At 37.1% G+C, this 15,116-nt stretch overlaps 1 protein-coding gene across 1 annotated transcript in view; it reads left to right on the forward strand.

Annotated features, from left to right (window-relative positions):
* The first annotated feature begins 602 nt into the window (after positions 1–602).
* The window catches only part of LOC107093304 (prickle-like protein 1), a 33,691-nt gene continuing 19,177 nt past the window's right edge, over positions 603–15,116 (forward strand). The window contains exon 1 of the mRNA XM_015388282.1: positions 603–809. The gene's annotated coding sequence lies outside the window, so the exon portion shown is untranslated. The remainder of the gene's footprint in view (positions 810–15,116) is intronic.

Below are 15,116 nucleotides of genomic sequence, written 5' to 3' on the forward strand. Positions count from 1 at the left end.
TTTTTTGTTTGTTTGTTGTTGTTTTTTTTTTTGTTTTGTTTTTTTGTTTTTTAGGGCAACTGTGCTACAGGATGCAACAATAATCAATTAAAACAAAAATAAATAAAAAATATTACATTGTAATTTTTTCCTTTTCACTTAACTGATTGGAACTTGCTGATTTGAGGATGCAATTTGTCAACACATGGAAAAGAAAAGCTTTTTTGTTGGTTTAAGTTACTGAAATGATCTACCAAGTGAGACCTTGTTTATACCACATATACAAAGGCATAATAACGAGTCAGGATTGTTTTTTCCAATGAAATTTCTGCCTTACAATACTTTTTAATCCACTTTAGAGCAACTTATCTATTCATGTTGGTGTTTTAATAGGAGCCCACACTTTCCTAAGACAGCATTCCATGCATGCATGTTTTCCTGCACCACTGAAACATATGGAATCATGAATAAGGACCATACAGTATGTCCAAGTGGGATGCGTGCATGTAGCAGTGGGAGGGATATAAAGGCGTGGGGAGCTCCGCGTTTCAGCCAATTGGCGCACAGCAGCGCAAATGTGTTTTCTGGTCGCTTTAACTCCTACCCAAAGCTGCGCATCATTCAGCCCTGGTTGCATTACTCAACCTGCCTCTCTGTGGCTCTGCCCATGGTCATACACAGAGATCCTCCATCCCTCAGCTCCTTCATGACTTGTGTTGTGATTTTTTATTTCTTTTTTCGCTTCTTTCTTTGTTCTGGATGCGTCAGCAGTCGTTATTTTTATACTTTGATTTAAGGATTACTGCGCCTTTTGAGTTTGGGTCTTGGAGGTAAGTTTGGGATGTTTTGCAAACCTTTTTTTTTTTACTAAAGCAGTCATAATCTAATTCTCTAAAACATTCTTTAGTGTTTAGAGTTTGGTTTCAAAATGTATCTTTAAAAAAATCCTGCAGTGTTTTTAGCAGGAGGCTGCAGCCTCTAGGTTAACAGACGCACTGGGATATTTCAAGGTGCGCGTGTGCGTAAAGGTGCACTAATGTAGGGTTGCATTTAGGTTTCCAGATGTGTGGGCTCAGCTGTTGCTTGTCATTCAGGTGAGCTCGTTTCCCCCCCTCTTCCAAATTCTTGTCGGTGAGTTTTGAACTCTTGAGAAACCCCGCTAGTGTTGAAAGACTGCATTCCAAATCCACAGAAACTCTGCGTGTCACATCCCTGAAACCACAGTTTGTCTTTTCCTTCACTCCACACTGTGATTTAAAATCTCTAACGATACATTCTAGAGGAAATGTTTTTTTTTTTCTCTTAAACAATGAATAACATTTAACACTTTTCCCTCATAGTGTATAATTGAAATAGAAAAGAAAAGAGTTTAGATTTTTTTTAAGTGGACATCCTTTTAAAAGAGTCCAGTGGTGGCACCTTGTGGTGACTAAAATGCTGCACCCAGCAGTTATTATGGCAGCTTTCTGGTACATATGGGGACTTTCAATTGTTCCTCATATGGCAAAGTGCTGTTCTTTGAGTTGGGTTAAGTTTTAGGACTAAGGTGTTAATTCAGTTAAGGTTAGGGTAGTAGTCTGGATTAGGCCATAGAAAATGAATGCAAGTCAGTGCATCTCATGCAAGCAAAGCTGTGTGTGTGTTTGCCAAATTTCTCTTCTTTCTAAAATGAAAAACATCTCAAAGCTCTAATAACATGCCTAGAATATGCATGTATGTCCTATAGTTAGCAGATCCAGGATGGCTGAGGTGTGTCATCCCCCCGAACACCAAAAAACTGTGGGAGGCAGGCTTTGCAGGGGGTATACACTATGCAATTCTAAGCCTTTGTTAATGAGTAGGAATCTATGTCCCTTCTCTGTGTGTGGCATTGGCCCCGGGTGCACGAGGATCCAGGTGTCCATTACGTTCTATGCTTGTGTGCATGCATGCATGTGTCCTTTTTTCCCCTGAATATCTGCACTTCTGTCACTACTTGTGTGCTCATGCATGTGTGATTGAAATTGGTGTTTCGACTCGGGAGTTAAGCTGCTGTTAATTGGTTAGCCATTTCGACCACAGGGGAGACTGGAGTCAGGCACAGTGCTGAAATCATTGGGATTTTTGACTCCATCTGTGGCCAGTTTGTTTTGTGACTCAGATTTGATATCTTTAGCCTTTAACACTACAAGTTCCTGTCATAAAACTAAGCAAACAAGCCCTTCTTTTTGAAATCTTCTTGGATTACCAGTCAGGCCATGACATTGTTCAAGACATCCATCCCTACATAACAGAAGTAGGTCAGATGAATGTACGTAGTGTCTGTAAAGAGCAATTTATAAAAAATAATTGGTGGTCTCCAACTCTAAAGGTTGAACTTTTCATACTTTCGAACTTTTCGTTTTTCCAAAAAAGGTAAAAAAGTTTTAAAAACTGGACCTGTTTGAAGTTTCAAGATGTTTCACTTCCCATCCAGGAAATTTTCTGAATTCAAAATGTCTGGATTAGCGGAGTTCCAAGCTTTATAGAGTAGCCCAACAAAGTCTTGTTATGGCTTAGACAACATGAAAAGTGAACCAAAAAAACAGGCCCACTCCTTAGTAATGGGGAGTCTGAAAAGGAAGTCATTAGGGCCATAACATTTTTTACTTTTTTGGAATGACTATGACCTTGATGACTGAGAATCTTCACCAACTTTTTAGTTCTGTTCTATATCTAATCATCACCACTTCTGAAAAAACTACCCGTGGCTGAAAGTCCAGCGATCAAATAATTTTTTTATAGCACTCCATCAAGACACATGCAATGTGTATTGAAACCCAGAAGATATGTTTTAGACCTTAATTAGCCTTTCAGTTGGTAACATGTTTGGTTACCCCTTACATGAGTTGTTATGGGGCTGCAGTTACCTCAACAATAATGGTTGTTTAACTTCAACTTCCCTTGCCACTTTGGTTGTTTGGTTGCCAGCTTGAAGTGTTTTTCTCTAGTTTATTGTTAAAAAATAAGAATATAACCCTTCATATACTCCCATCAATACATGTTTGTATACCTGATCAACTGCATGTATTCCAATCTCTTAGATATGCACAGCATATGCTGTTTGTACCCTACAAACCTTGCAAATATTGGTCATGCCCCTAAATAATTATTTCACATCCTACAATTTTTTTTCGTTGCCACATCTGCTTTTTTTCAGCATCCGCTCAACCCATTTTTTGTTAGCTGAAGCGAATTTCTGTACCCTACAGGACAGCTAATTTTGGGTGAACTAGAAACATGCTTTCTACCTGTGTTAATAATCTAAAAGGGTTTATATATGCAGTCGCACACAAAAGTTAGTGCACCCCTTTACATTTCGGGAAATATTTAATGATCACTTTTCATGAAACAACACTTAGGATTTGATACTTTGTTAGAATATAAAGTAGTCAGCATACAGCTTATATCCCTGTTAAAAGGGAGTTTTTCGTCTCCACTGTCGCTACAAGCATGCTTGTGTTAGGGAGTGTCTTTGAGTGAATGAGTTGATGCAATCAGCTGGTTTTCCTTGGATAATTTTGAATCAATTTGACTGTATGATGTGGTTAAATTGTAAAAAGCAATGAGATGACATGTGTTGCGAATTGGCGCTATAGAAATAAACTGAATTGAATAAGTCAACTCAACACAGCCATTAATGTCTAAGCTAAATAAAGCTAAAGTTAGCACACCCCTTGGTGAGAAAAAAAATCTGTTGTTGATAATAAATAAAATAAAATGTATTGTTTGAAATCCATGACAACTGTCTTAATGGCATATGTATGCATTCCAACTATATACAAATAAAAATACTGACAATGTGAAGTTAATATGACTCAATAACAAGAGGGGCAGTGAGAAAAAACTTCCAAGTAGAAATGTGGAATTTATTTACTACTTTTGCTGCGTGCCTTTTAGCCCTTGCGTTAAAATTGGTTTCAGGGAATGATATTCAACCCAGCTGAACCATGCTTCAGTTTTCAGTTTGTAAGTCTTTTCTCACTGACGAGTTTGAGCCCTATGCCAATAACTGTTTAAAACAAACAACTGAACTTATCATTTAAAGCTGAATTAACAAGGAAAGATTTTCATCTATAGAAAGTAAGCCCATTTTATGTTTTTTTTAACCTTTTTCAATGTCAGAAACCAGACTAACTACTTTTAGAAACTTAAGATAAGATCTTCGCCCTCTCCTTGCCATGTTTGTCCTCCAGTGTCAGATTTATTGCTTTGCTTAGCTTAATTTATCACATGACATACATTTACCATTGCCCCCTAATTGACATTACCATGACTGATTTCACTGACTTCAAATACCAGACCGTTGCTAATCTTTATTTTCTTTAAAACAAAAAACGTATAAGTCATACTCTTGAGTCCTTTCCCATTTTCTTATCATAGCCCATGAGCTTGGCTTGACAGTAATATTGAAACAGTGTTTAAGGACCACTGACTTAATGCCATTTGAAATGGTTGCAAAAACTCAACTAATTTTCTGTAAAGACTTTTAAACACTACATATGTCCTTTAAAAAGGAAATATAACTTAATATATTGGAGAGTTTGAGACCAAAGACAACACATGTATATCTTAAATACTGATAAATGTATTTTTTTTTCTATGTTTCATTAAGCCCAAGGAAAGGAGGATTAGCTTAAGCTCTTTTATTGGCTTAGAAATACTAATATGAGTCAAAGGATTGATTTTATTTAAATATCATATGGAAGGAATAGGAGGATGTGAACAGATCTTATTTAGATGTAGAAGTAGCTGGAGAAATGCTTAGACTTTGGACGGCCTCATTGACATTTTACTGCAGAGCCTTTATAAGAAGACTGCCTGTGCTGTATTTGTGGACAGTCTTCAACCGACAGACTCGTTTTTCAGAACAGCATCTTTGGACTTTCATCCAACAGCTTTTTTTTTTATTTTTTTTTTTTATTCCTGTGAAACCCAAAGAGTCGCAGAGGAAATCCAGCTTGGAGATTGTTTTGATATTGTTGGACACTCTCCTGGAAAACCTTTTTTTCCTTTTTTGTTCAGCAGCCATCACGCCTGATTTAGCACAATGAGCTCTTGTAGAAAAAACACATCTCGGTTATGAATTCAAAGACTTTATTCTGCTATGTCCAACAGTATTAAGAAATTAAATAAGGAAAAGTGTAAAACATGGATTTTTATCTGTCTCTACTTTGACTTTTGCAGCATTTTGTTTGAAGCCAGAATTTGGCACTTTGAGCTAAACTGCAGCAAAGAAAAAAACTTAGCACAAAAAAACAGCTAATACTAAACATATGCTCAGTTTGAAAGCTTGATAAATTTGTGTATTTATAAAGCGACAGTTTCTTCCCTATTATTAAAATTAATCAATTGCATAAATAATTCAGAACCTTAGAAAATGCTCTATCTAACACAAACTCAAGAAAACACAGCACATTGCAAAAAGCTTATCCCAGTCAGTGCAGAGGGCCAAAGATTGGGAGGCTAATGAAGAAAAAGACTACTAATAGTTGAAGGTGGTCCTCAAGAGCCTGTATAATAAAAAAGAATTGCCATATATGTTGTAGATACTTTTAAGATATAACTAATTGTATCAAATTTTATTTTACCTAGCTTAAATAAATAATCTACATATATATGCAGATCATCTTCTATGTTCAGACTTCACTAACTTTTGTTTTTTGTTTTCTTTTCAAAATAGATAGAAAATATTATGCACAATCCCAAAATAATTTAAGACTCATAAAAAACTCATAATGACACAGACATGACATGTTACAATGACTTCACCTAAAAGCTTTATACCTAAACAGAACAGATTTATTGCTAGTGCATCACTCGATGTCAAAGTGGCTTTAATGTTTAATATCTACACATACCTGTATAGTACATTTATTAGTTTTTACTAAATATTAGTATATTAGATACTAATATACTAATTATTATGGATTGATGGTTCCCAGTGCTTTTTTTTCATAGAGTATGAAATCTCTACAGCTCTGCTCTTTATACAGCAACACAGGCAGTCTAAGTTAATTGTTGTTTGTGACTAATTATTTTTTTTAAATTACATTTTCCTACCAATAAGTGTAATAACTATCTTTAAGGCTACTGACAAGCAAATTATCATCTAGATTTTTTTTCTGACATTTCATTGAATGACTTGCTGTGACCCCTTAAAATGACCACATTTTTTTTTCTTTGTCTTTGTCTCACAGCTACACATTTTAAACCTTGAAACTTTCACACTTCTTAGATTTTCACCCCCTCCCCATTCATGCCTGTCAGGCATCAGCCCTGGTCTGCTCTTTTCACATGTGTGGGAAGGCTTGGTCAGTAGTTCCTTTTGTACAAACACTTATCCTGATCTTAGTGCTTATTGAGTGGTTTCAGACCAAACCCTTCAGGCCACATTGGCTCCACAAACCTGGTATTATGGTCGGCTTGTGGGTTGGAAAAGTAATCCGAGGTTTAGCAGACTAGGAGATACTAAGTAATGGACTCAAGGGATGACTTGCTTTAAACTCTGTGTCAAAACTTGCAGCAGACCTGAAACAAAGTCGCCCACAGCGCTTTTCTGAGCAGAACAAAAACTGTGATGCTATGGAGAACTTCCGACTTGGTGCCTGCGAGTGAGAGTCGATATGGCACCACCTTAATTACCTATACACACAGCTCTATTTGATCATGATTAAAGCCACTCTCAGACGATGTCGGTCGCCAGCCACAGCAAACATGGAGACATTAAAGGCAATGATTATTATATGGTAATAATTAAAAAGGCTTTAAAGCTCAGGTACAAGTAAAAAGTATAGATGTAGGCAGAGCATCATATAGGAAGGCAAGACTGCTCTGCAGAAAACACGTAATTATTTCTCATCAAATGACCACCCTGGGGGGAAAAAACAAATGATAGCTTTCTGTTTTGTTTTTGATTGTGGAAAGAGATAAAAAGGTCCGCAGAACAGATCCTGGGTTGATGAGTTTCACTTCTCGTCATCTACTGTTGCTCTTGTAGAGGGAAAACTGTAATCTTTAGTTGTCTTGATGATGCTTTCGGTTTGACGTTTAGCAGCATGGACTTGTCATTCAGTCTGCTTTGGCATAAAGGTAAATGTTTGAGTACCTTGCCAAGTAGTACATTTTCTCACATACTATTTATCATAACTATACTTAGTGTCACCCTAAATACACCATTCCAATCAAGAAACATACCGGTAGTTGAAGTGAAATCATGGTCTGCAGATTCTTTTTTCCAGTACAGTAAGAAAAGCTGGTCTCAAACCTCTTTGTCCTATAAGTAAAATGCTATGTGTGATGGAAAACGCACATTATGCATCATCCTCAGCATATTATCTTTGGGATAAAGGCCACCGGCAGCATCAAGCTGTGAGTATGCTACTCAGAGTTGGTGGGATGATGGCTAAACCTAAACACTACACAATCATGAAAGAAAACCTGTCATTTACTTTAAAAGTCTTGACATTTGGATTTAACCTTCCAGCAGAGCGACAATTCTAGACGGATGATCAGAGCTACATGAATGCTTTAAATAATTGTCTTCAGCTGGTACGACCCATTAAAAGCACTCTAAATCGTAGGCAATCTACTTTTAGAAAGCACTCTCTCACTCCTCAGGTAGCAGGTTTTAATGGAGCTAGGGTGCAGGAGGTTAAATAACATTATAGAAAAGCTTTTCTTTTGTAAAGAAAAGCCTGCAAAAGAGCCTAAATGCAAGAGTTGTGCTTGTTATTATAGGACTGATACATGACTTAGCCTCTTCCATCTTTCCCTAAATTAGTTTCATGTGTTGGACATTTTCCTCTTGAGGCGAATACAACCCCTTAAGGTGAAATTCTCAAGTCAGCTCCAATAAAGGACAGTGGGTCTTTTCCCCTCCCTAAACTACATCTCTGCACCTTTCTGTCTCATTTCTCAGTTTTGTTTAAGAGCTTCAAACATCTGATGGAACAAAATCACCACATACATGAATTCTTGAGCTAGAAGAGTAAGAATTTGTTAATGTTATTAAATTTGGCAGTTGTTTTTTTGCCAATGTCTCTTGAGTTATTCCCTGCTGGTCACAGTGTCTGCACGTCATCCCAGAGGAATACTAGGTCTTTAATTCATTCCAAGAGGAAATGGCTCCCTCGAATCTGATGCCACCCGGAGTCAGGAAATGGACCAGGGTGATAAATGCAGTCTAATGGGGCTGAAGTAAATTACAGGATTTTCACAAAATTAGCCAAAAGTTACACATTTTCTTTCTGGACAAGTAAAAGAAGCAGTATTTTATTTCTCATTAAAACACCGGTCTTTCTGTTGCCCAAACATGGTTATACAAAAGTATTTTTTACTCTTTTTTACTACAGGTGATGCAATACCAATCTAAATTAACTTAAATGTTATACATTTAATATATTAATATAATATATCATCCATTGCCAGCATTACTTATATATAAGGGGAGATGAGGATGATAAATAACTTTTCATGGCACATGGTTTCTTTTTACACCTGGAAAAACTGACTATCCATCCATTCATCCCTTTTCCGTCACGCTTATCCCTGCTGGGGTCATGAAGGGTGATGGTGCCTATCTGCAGCTGTCAATGGGTGAGAGGTGGGGTACACCTTGGACAGGTCGCCAATCTATCACAGTGCAACACAGAGACAAACAGGACAAACAACCATTCATGTACACACTCACACCTAAGGAGAAGCCAATTAACCTAATAGTCATGTTTCTGGACTTTGGGAGGAAGCCGGAGTACCCAGAGAAAACCCATGCATGCAAAGGAAGAACATGCAAACTACATGCAGAAAGACCAGGGGCTGGGAATCAAACCCAGAACCTTCTTGCTGCAATGCAGCAGTGCTACACACTGCCTCACTGTGCAGCCCGGGAAAAAAATACAGTACAAAATACTAAATATCTTAGATGGAAAATCACCAGCAACCCTTTAAAAAACTGCATCAGATGGGGTGATTGGAACTATGTACGTATGGCCAATGTGGAATTAGCTACAGTTATGTATAACGTGCATATATGTCACACTCTTGTTGGTATGTTTTCCCTTACTAGAGATTATCCCATTTTTTAAGCATCAGTGGTACGCTGGAACATGGTTCCGGCTTTGTGCATCTGTACAGAAACCTTATTGAGCTCTGTGCAGATGTAGCCTATTTAATCCCCAATTATAAGTAACCAAAGTTAGCCTTAATTATTAATGATATAGCCTGCCAACTCTTTAAAACGTCTTTAGATAGGAGACTAAGAATTAAAAGTTGGGTTTTCTTATGACATATTGTTAAATATCAGAATTAGTTATTTGACAGTTATTTCTGCCTCACTGCTGTTGGAGTTTAAAATTAATTTGTTTTAATTTTGTTTGCTGTGAAAAGGTGATTAAATAGCGTGCATTGATTAGGTTGTAAATAAATGTCTCTCTAGTGTTTACACGAATCATCTCTAAACTCCAAAAGTAAAGTTTGCGCTGAGGATTCATTATCCCCAACCAGCCACACATGAAATAACAACATGTGGGGCCCTGTTCAAGTGTCTAGTGCTGATATTCATCTGTGGGCTGGGATATGTCTTTTGTTTATTCTTTAATTTGCATGTATGCATTTTCTGTGTTTTTGGGTGTCCTCTTTAGAGAATCCCCCAGCATACCCCACTTTAGGGCCTTTTGGTCAACAAAAATGCAGATTGATAGCTTATAGATTTAACTAAAGTTGACTTTTAGACCCCCTGGGAGCCCCTGATGTGCACATCGTTACAACAAAGCCCAGGCTTTACTCGCAACTTGGTTGAAACTCTATCGGCTGGTTCAGAGGGGCACAAATATGTTGTATATCCCTTTTATACTACTTCCTTCCCCAGGTCGTTTCCCATCTGTTGTAGATTAGTTTCAGTGTGTATTTAGAGAAAAGATTGTCGCTGAGCAGGACTGATAGTAAACCCACAAGTCAGAGCTGTCAGGTAGGTCCGAATTAACAGAGGCCAGCTGAGGATATGGCTATTGGGGGGTGAAGGGGTGTGCTCTTTTCGCAGTAAAGAGTTGAACAGGGAGAAGGAAAGAGGGTCTGAAATTACACAGAGAGACCACCAAACGGTTCATCTGTTTACCCATGAAACTAGCCCTCTACTAGAGGGTCAGTGTGGAATGCCAGGACCGAATGTTCGGCCAGATTCTATGAAAGAGAGGCTGACTCTCTACAAGTCATGCTACTTTAGCTCTTTTTATGTTTTTTTTTTTTTTCTAGAGCTCAAAGCAGTTGACCTGTAACTAATAGATTTGATATCCTTCACCGTTTCGGTATCCAACCAAGCTGGGAGAAAAAAAAAAAAACTCCAACACCAAGCAGCTGTTTTGCTTTCCCCTTCTAAAATGTTTTTTTCTATTTAGGGTGTGGGGAAAAAATAGTTAAACAAGAGAGTCTTTGCGGTTTTCCACTCACCTTTCTCTAACACTATGCTGTCTTGAGAATTGTGCAAGTACATGTTGTCCCAACTCCAGTCAAGAGTGTGACGAAGTGCCTGGAGCTGCAAACTTGGTCCGACCTGTTGTCTTTCCCAGCCATTATTAAGCTTCTAATACTAAATCATGGGAAAAACCAGGATTCTGGTGGGGTAATACACAAATGCATGCTTGCATATGTTTGTGTCTTTGCATGCTAGTGATGTGTTTCTCTGTTCTGCTTGACTTATGTACCAGCCCTCTGGGGTCCTATCATTGAGACTGTGTATACACAACCCCCTGATCCACGGCCAATATCTGTCTCTATAGAAATGTCAGAGGGGAATTCACACACTTCATGCAAACTTATATCAATATCCTAACGGCTTTTCCTGCAAAATGTGAGGTAATGCCACTGGCATATCATACTAAACCCTGTTGTTTTTAAGTCAGTTTCTCATGATAGCGAACTAAATGGATCCAAAGTGATTGGCACAACTAATTAAAGGTCCTGTTTGTGTTGGCTAAATAATGACACACCATTAATCTCTCACACTGATGCTCACAGCGGTAGTGGGACTATATGTAACCACCATAACAACGATTTATCATTCTTCAATAAATCAGAGTGATAATGTCAGCCAGTAAAAACAAAAATATGTTGAATATTGGCAGGTGCACGTAAAGTTGCTCATTTCTCTTTTCTGTCAAGATGAACAAGATATGCTGGTTACTTAGCTTGTGTTGTCATCTCATAGTGTCGATTACATGGGTCAAAGGCAGGATTCTTTTGTGGCTTTTACCAAGAATTTACATTAAATATTATCTAATAATCTCATTAATAAAAGAAATGCAAGTGGAAATACCAACTTAGGCAACCTGTGACTAACTAAATTAACATCTCTGTTATATAATGTCTCCCATCCCATGCATGAAGCATTTGCAGAATTGGAGAGTTCCTTCAGTGACAGACTGCTGAACCCTAAATGGGAGCGTTATCACACATCCTTCCCTTCAGCAGCTGTAAGACTTGCTGATGCTGGATTTTACACAGTTTCTATCTTAGTCAGTTAGATAACATGCTTCTGTCATTTTGCACATCTCGGATGTTTCTGCTATTTTCAAATATCCATTAGTGTAAAAGTGCCCATAGCTGTATATTGGTTATTTATTTTCCAGGTGCACAGTTTTTATATTGTTAAAACATTTTACAGTACAGTAATGTATCGGTTATCTTTGAACTCACTCAGTCTTGAACTCACTATTATGTTATTCTTATACATTTTTCTAAGGTCCATATTTGTGTGACCATTTTTTTGTATAATCTTTTTGCAGCTTTAACACCAGAATTTCCCCACTGTTGGACAATAAGGGGTTTTCTATTCTATTCTGATATTCTTAAGAGATAACCTATAGCAAATAGCTTTTATAGTATAGATAAAAGTTTAGATAAAAGTAAAAAATATTTTTTGTTTGCCAAAGTATTGACATATGAGTATTTTGAAAATGTGAAAGATGTACCCGAAGATTTACCCAACTACCAGGAAATGTACGCTTGCTATATCTGTTAATCTAAAAAGCAAAACAGCATAAAAGAATTTCTGTACAGTTAACACTTGAACCACAAAACATTTAGCCTATATTTTTTCATTCTGTCATTCTTCATAAAGCAATAAATCAATGTTATCTAAAATATAATCGTTACATACATCGTTAATACATGAAATTTACGGATCAGTAGAAAATATTTGAAGCTATTTGTCACTCAAAGGTATCATGCCAAGTCTCACAAAGGCCCATGCCAGTGTCTAATAATAGACATTGATCTATTAGATATTGAAAATCTTTCCAAACAGCTAAATTGAGATGGGTTTTTTTTAAGTGGGATATTAGCATATTTTATTTAAAGCACTTTAAACTAAAAGAAATATTGATATATCAGAAGTTTGGAAACCCTCACGTGTTAATATATGAAATACACGTTTGATAATAACAGCTGGTCTATGCCAACAGTCATGATATCCAGTAACATTGTAGATTTTCCTCACATCTGCCTGATCCATTGTACATTTCCTTTTTTTAAGTTGGAATTTGGATGTGAAGCAATGCTAGGATTGCAGCATACTTTAAAGCCCACACACTCAATCACAGACACACATACACCCCTTTTAAAGTGAAGGGTAAATGTCCATCTGGCTTTTATTAAAGAAGGAATCCATCACTTAACATGATCAAATCAGAGTTAGACAGAGTGCACAAGACTCTCTCCTTCCCTGTATGATAGGCAATAAAGGACATATTTCTATAGTTCTCCATAGTTATTATGTTCTCTATAGTTATAATGTTTTTCTCCATTAGTTAATTAAAGTGTTCTTCTATTTATTTGAAATATTATTAAACTCATACGTTTACATATGTTTAGTGTGCATGAATGCCACACCAATGTCCAGTCTCAACATTTTTTCTAGTAGTTGATGCATTAACCCCACACACAAATACCCCGACTTACAGTAGCCACACCAACCTTTTGGATTATGTCAGCCATGCTTTACTCAGAATCTTTCCAGGCCTATTATAAGAGATGCCAAGATTTATTTACTGAATCGGATGTAATAAGGCAAAGGTTTTTGAGTCTCTAAGAAGTTGAATGCAAATGTTTAAAACCCAATTCCTGCCCATGCTTCCTTCACAGTTGACGATTTCCTGCATTTTATAGTTCTTTTATTGCCACTTCTGTCATCCTAGAGGTGTGTAGCCAACACCTTGCAGTGGTTAACAAATCACAGCAGAAAGTTTTACAGCTAGAAAGTTAAACTACACTTGGAGCATGAGTGTCAAAGAATATTAACACTGACCTGGCAGGACTAACTACAAAGGAGCTCGGCGGACCTGATACGCTGCAGAAAAAGGCAAGTTGAGCCGGTGGGCCTTGTTATGAAGAACTGAAGGTCTACTTTCTTGGCGTGAAAGGCTGCTGAGAGGCGTCTGTCAGCGTAAAAAAGGCATGAATGGGGTTGAAACGGTAAATTCAAAGTGGATGTGAATTGAGATGTTTCTCTGGGAGTGGGTGAGTTATGTGAATTCTACATTTTTTTTAAAGCTGCTTGTCAAGGCATTGAGGTCATTTTTGGGTAGAGTCTGGATGAATATACTTTAGGTGATCAGGTAGACTTCTTCCTTATAGATTTGACTGTTTACATTGTTGGTGACATAGCTGTGTTATTTTCACACTGCCACTGTCAGAATTGTGGGCCTACATCACACATATTTGTGACTTTGACAAATGCAACCACTTAAGTCATGTTTAATTATGCAGAGCTATTTGCACACTCTCGCATGCTGAATTGTTTCTTTGTACTTTATGTCTCTTTAGCTCCTGGAATGGTCTCTGGTCTGTTTGAGTTTGACTTTTATGACAAACTGCCCTTCAACACGTTCAGACACGTAACTGTCCTGGTTGAGCTTTCAAACAACCGACAAATGTCTACCACCCTACTTAAATGATCGAGCAAATCTCTTTTCACCTCCTGGAGGTGAGACTCTCCTGACAGACTTCAGGTGTAAATATCTGTTGAATGTGAAAGTAGAACACAATGCCAACGGAGCATGTTTACCTTGTAAGCCATCCCTCCACAATACGGAGCAAGAAAGGGCCAAATTATCAGCTAAGCTCTCTTCCTCAAGACAGATAAAAGGTGGAGCCATGAAAGTGTGCTGGGTGTCTTTATGCACTTGGTGTCTAGTTTCAACTTGGATTCAAATGCAGAAAAAGGTAACTAAATCTTGTCTGACATGCCAGTCTTTACCCCTTTGTCAAGGAGATAAAACCTTGCATTAAAAGTCCCTGGGGGAAGTTGATCAAAAGATTTATCTCCAACAGTTTTCAGATTTTAGTTGCTTTAACATTGAAATCATACTTTCAATGTTTGCAATAAAAACTCGGTTCCTTTTCATTATCAGCAAAACCAAGATATACAAGATATATGGAAATAGAATAGATTATTATTTAATCTGAAAATAATAATAAAAAGTCAATGTAGATAAAAATACTTTGTAGTTTTGTTATTCTAATTCTTCTTATGATTATTTCAAGATGGCATATTACAACCTTGGCATAAAATATTAAAGCCCCAAAACTCTTGATCTTAGTAAGAGACATCCTAAACAGGTTCACTCTTTTGAATTTAATCACATGAGAGACATGTATTATTCTATTTTAGATAGCACTTTACGGTATTTATTGCAACAACAAAAAAATGCAATGTAGCTATCTTACCTGCTATTCTAAGAAAATATCTAGTCACAAACGAGACAGTTAAGCTCTAAAAAGTGGAGGAACACTTGTAACTTTTTCTTGCCATCTCTTGTCAGTGCACAATTTCACTTACAGTTTTAGAGTGTAACAGCTTAAAATGAAAATTGTTAATCTGCCAATACACATATATTAATGTAAATACTACTCATTTGTAGCTTTTTATAGCTACTTTTTAAACAGAAATGCTGGGTCTTCACCTTAAAATCCTTAACACAACATCCCAACATAAAAAAGGATGATTTACATTGCATGCCACTTACTTACTTTGATATCTAAGCTAGAAGCTTAGAACTGTGACCAAGCGGTGTTGCTTCCTTAAAATGTACACAAAATATCTTTGTCTGACTACAGATTACATA

Source organism: Cyprinodon variegatus, unplaced genomic scaffold (genome assembly GCF_000732505.1).
Source record: "Cyprinodon variegatus isolate N-32 unplaced genomic scaffold, C_variegatus-1.0 Scaffold418, whole genome shotgun sequence".
Classification (NCBI taxonomy): Eukaryota; Metazoa; Chordata; class Actinopteri; order Cyprinodontiformes; family Cyprinodontidae; genus Cyprinodon; species Cyprinodon variegatus.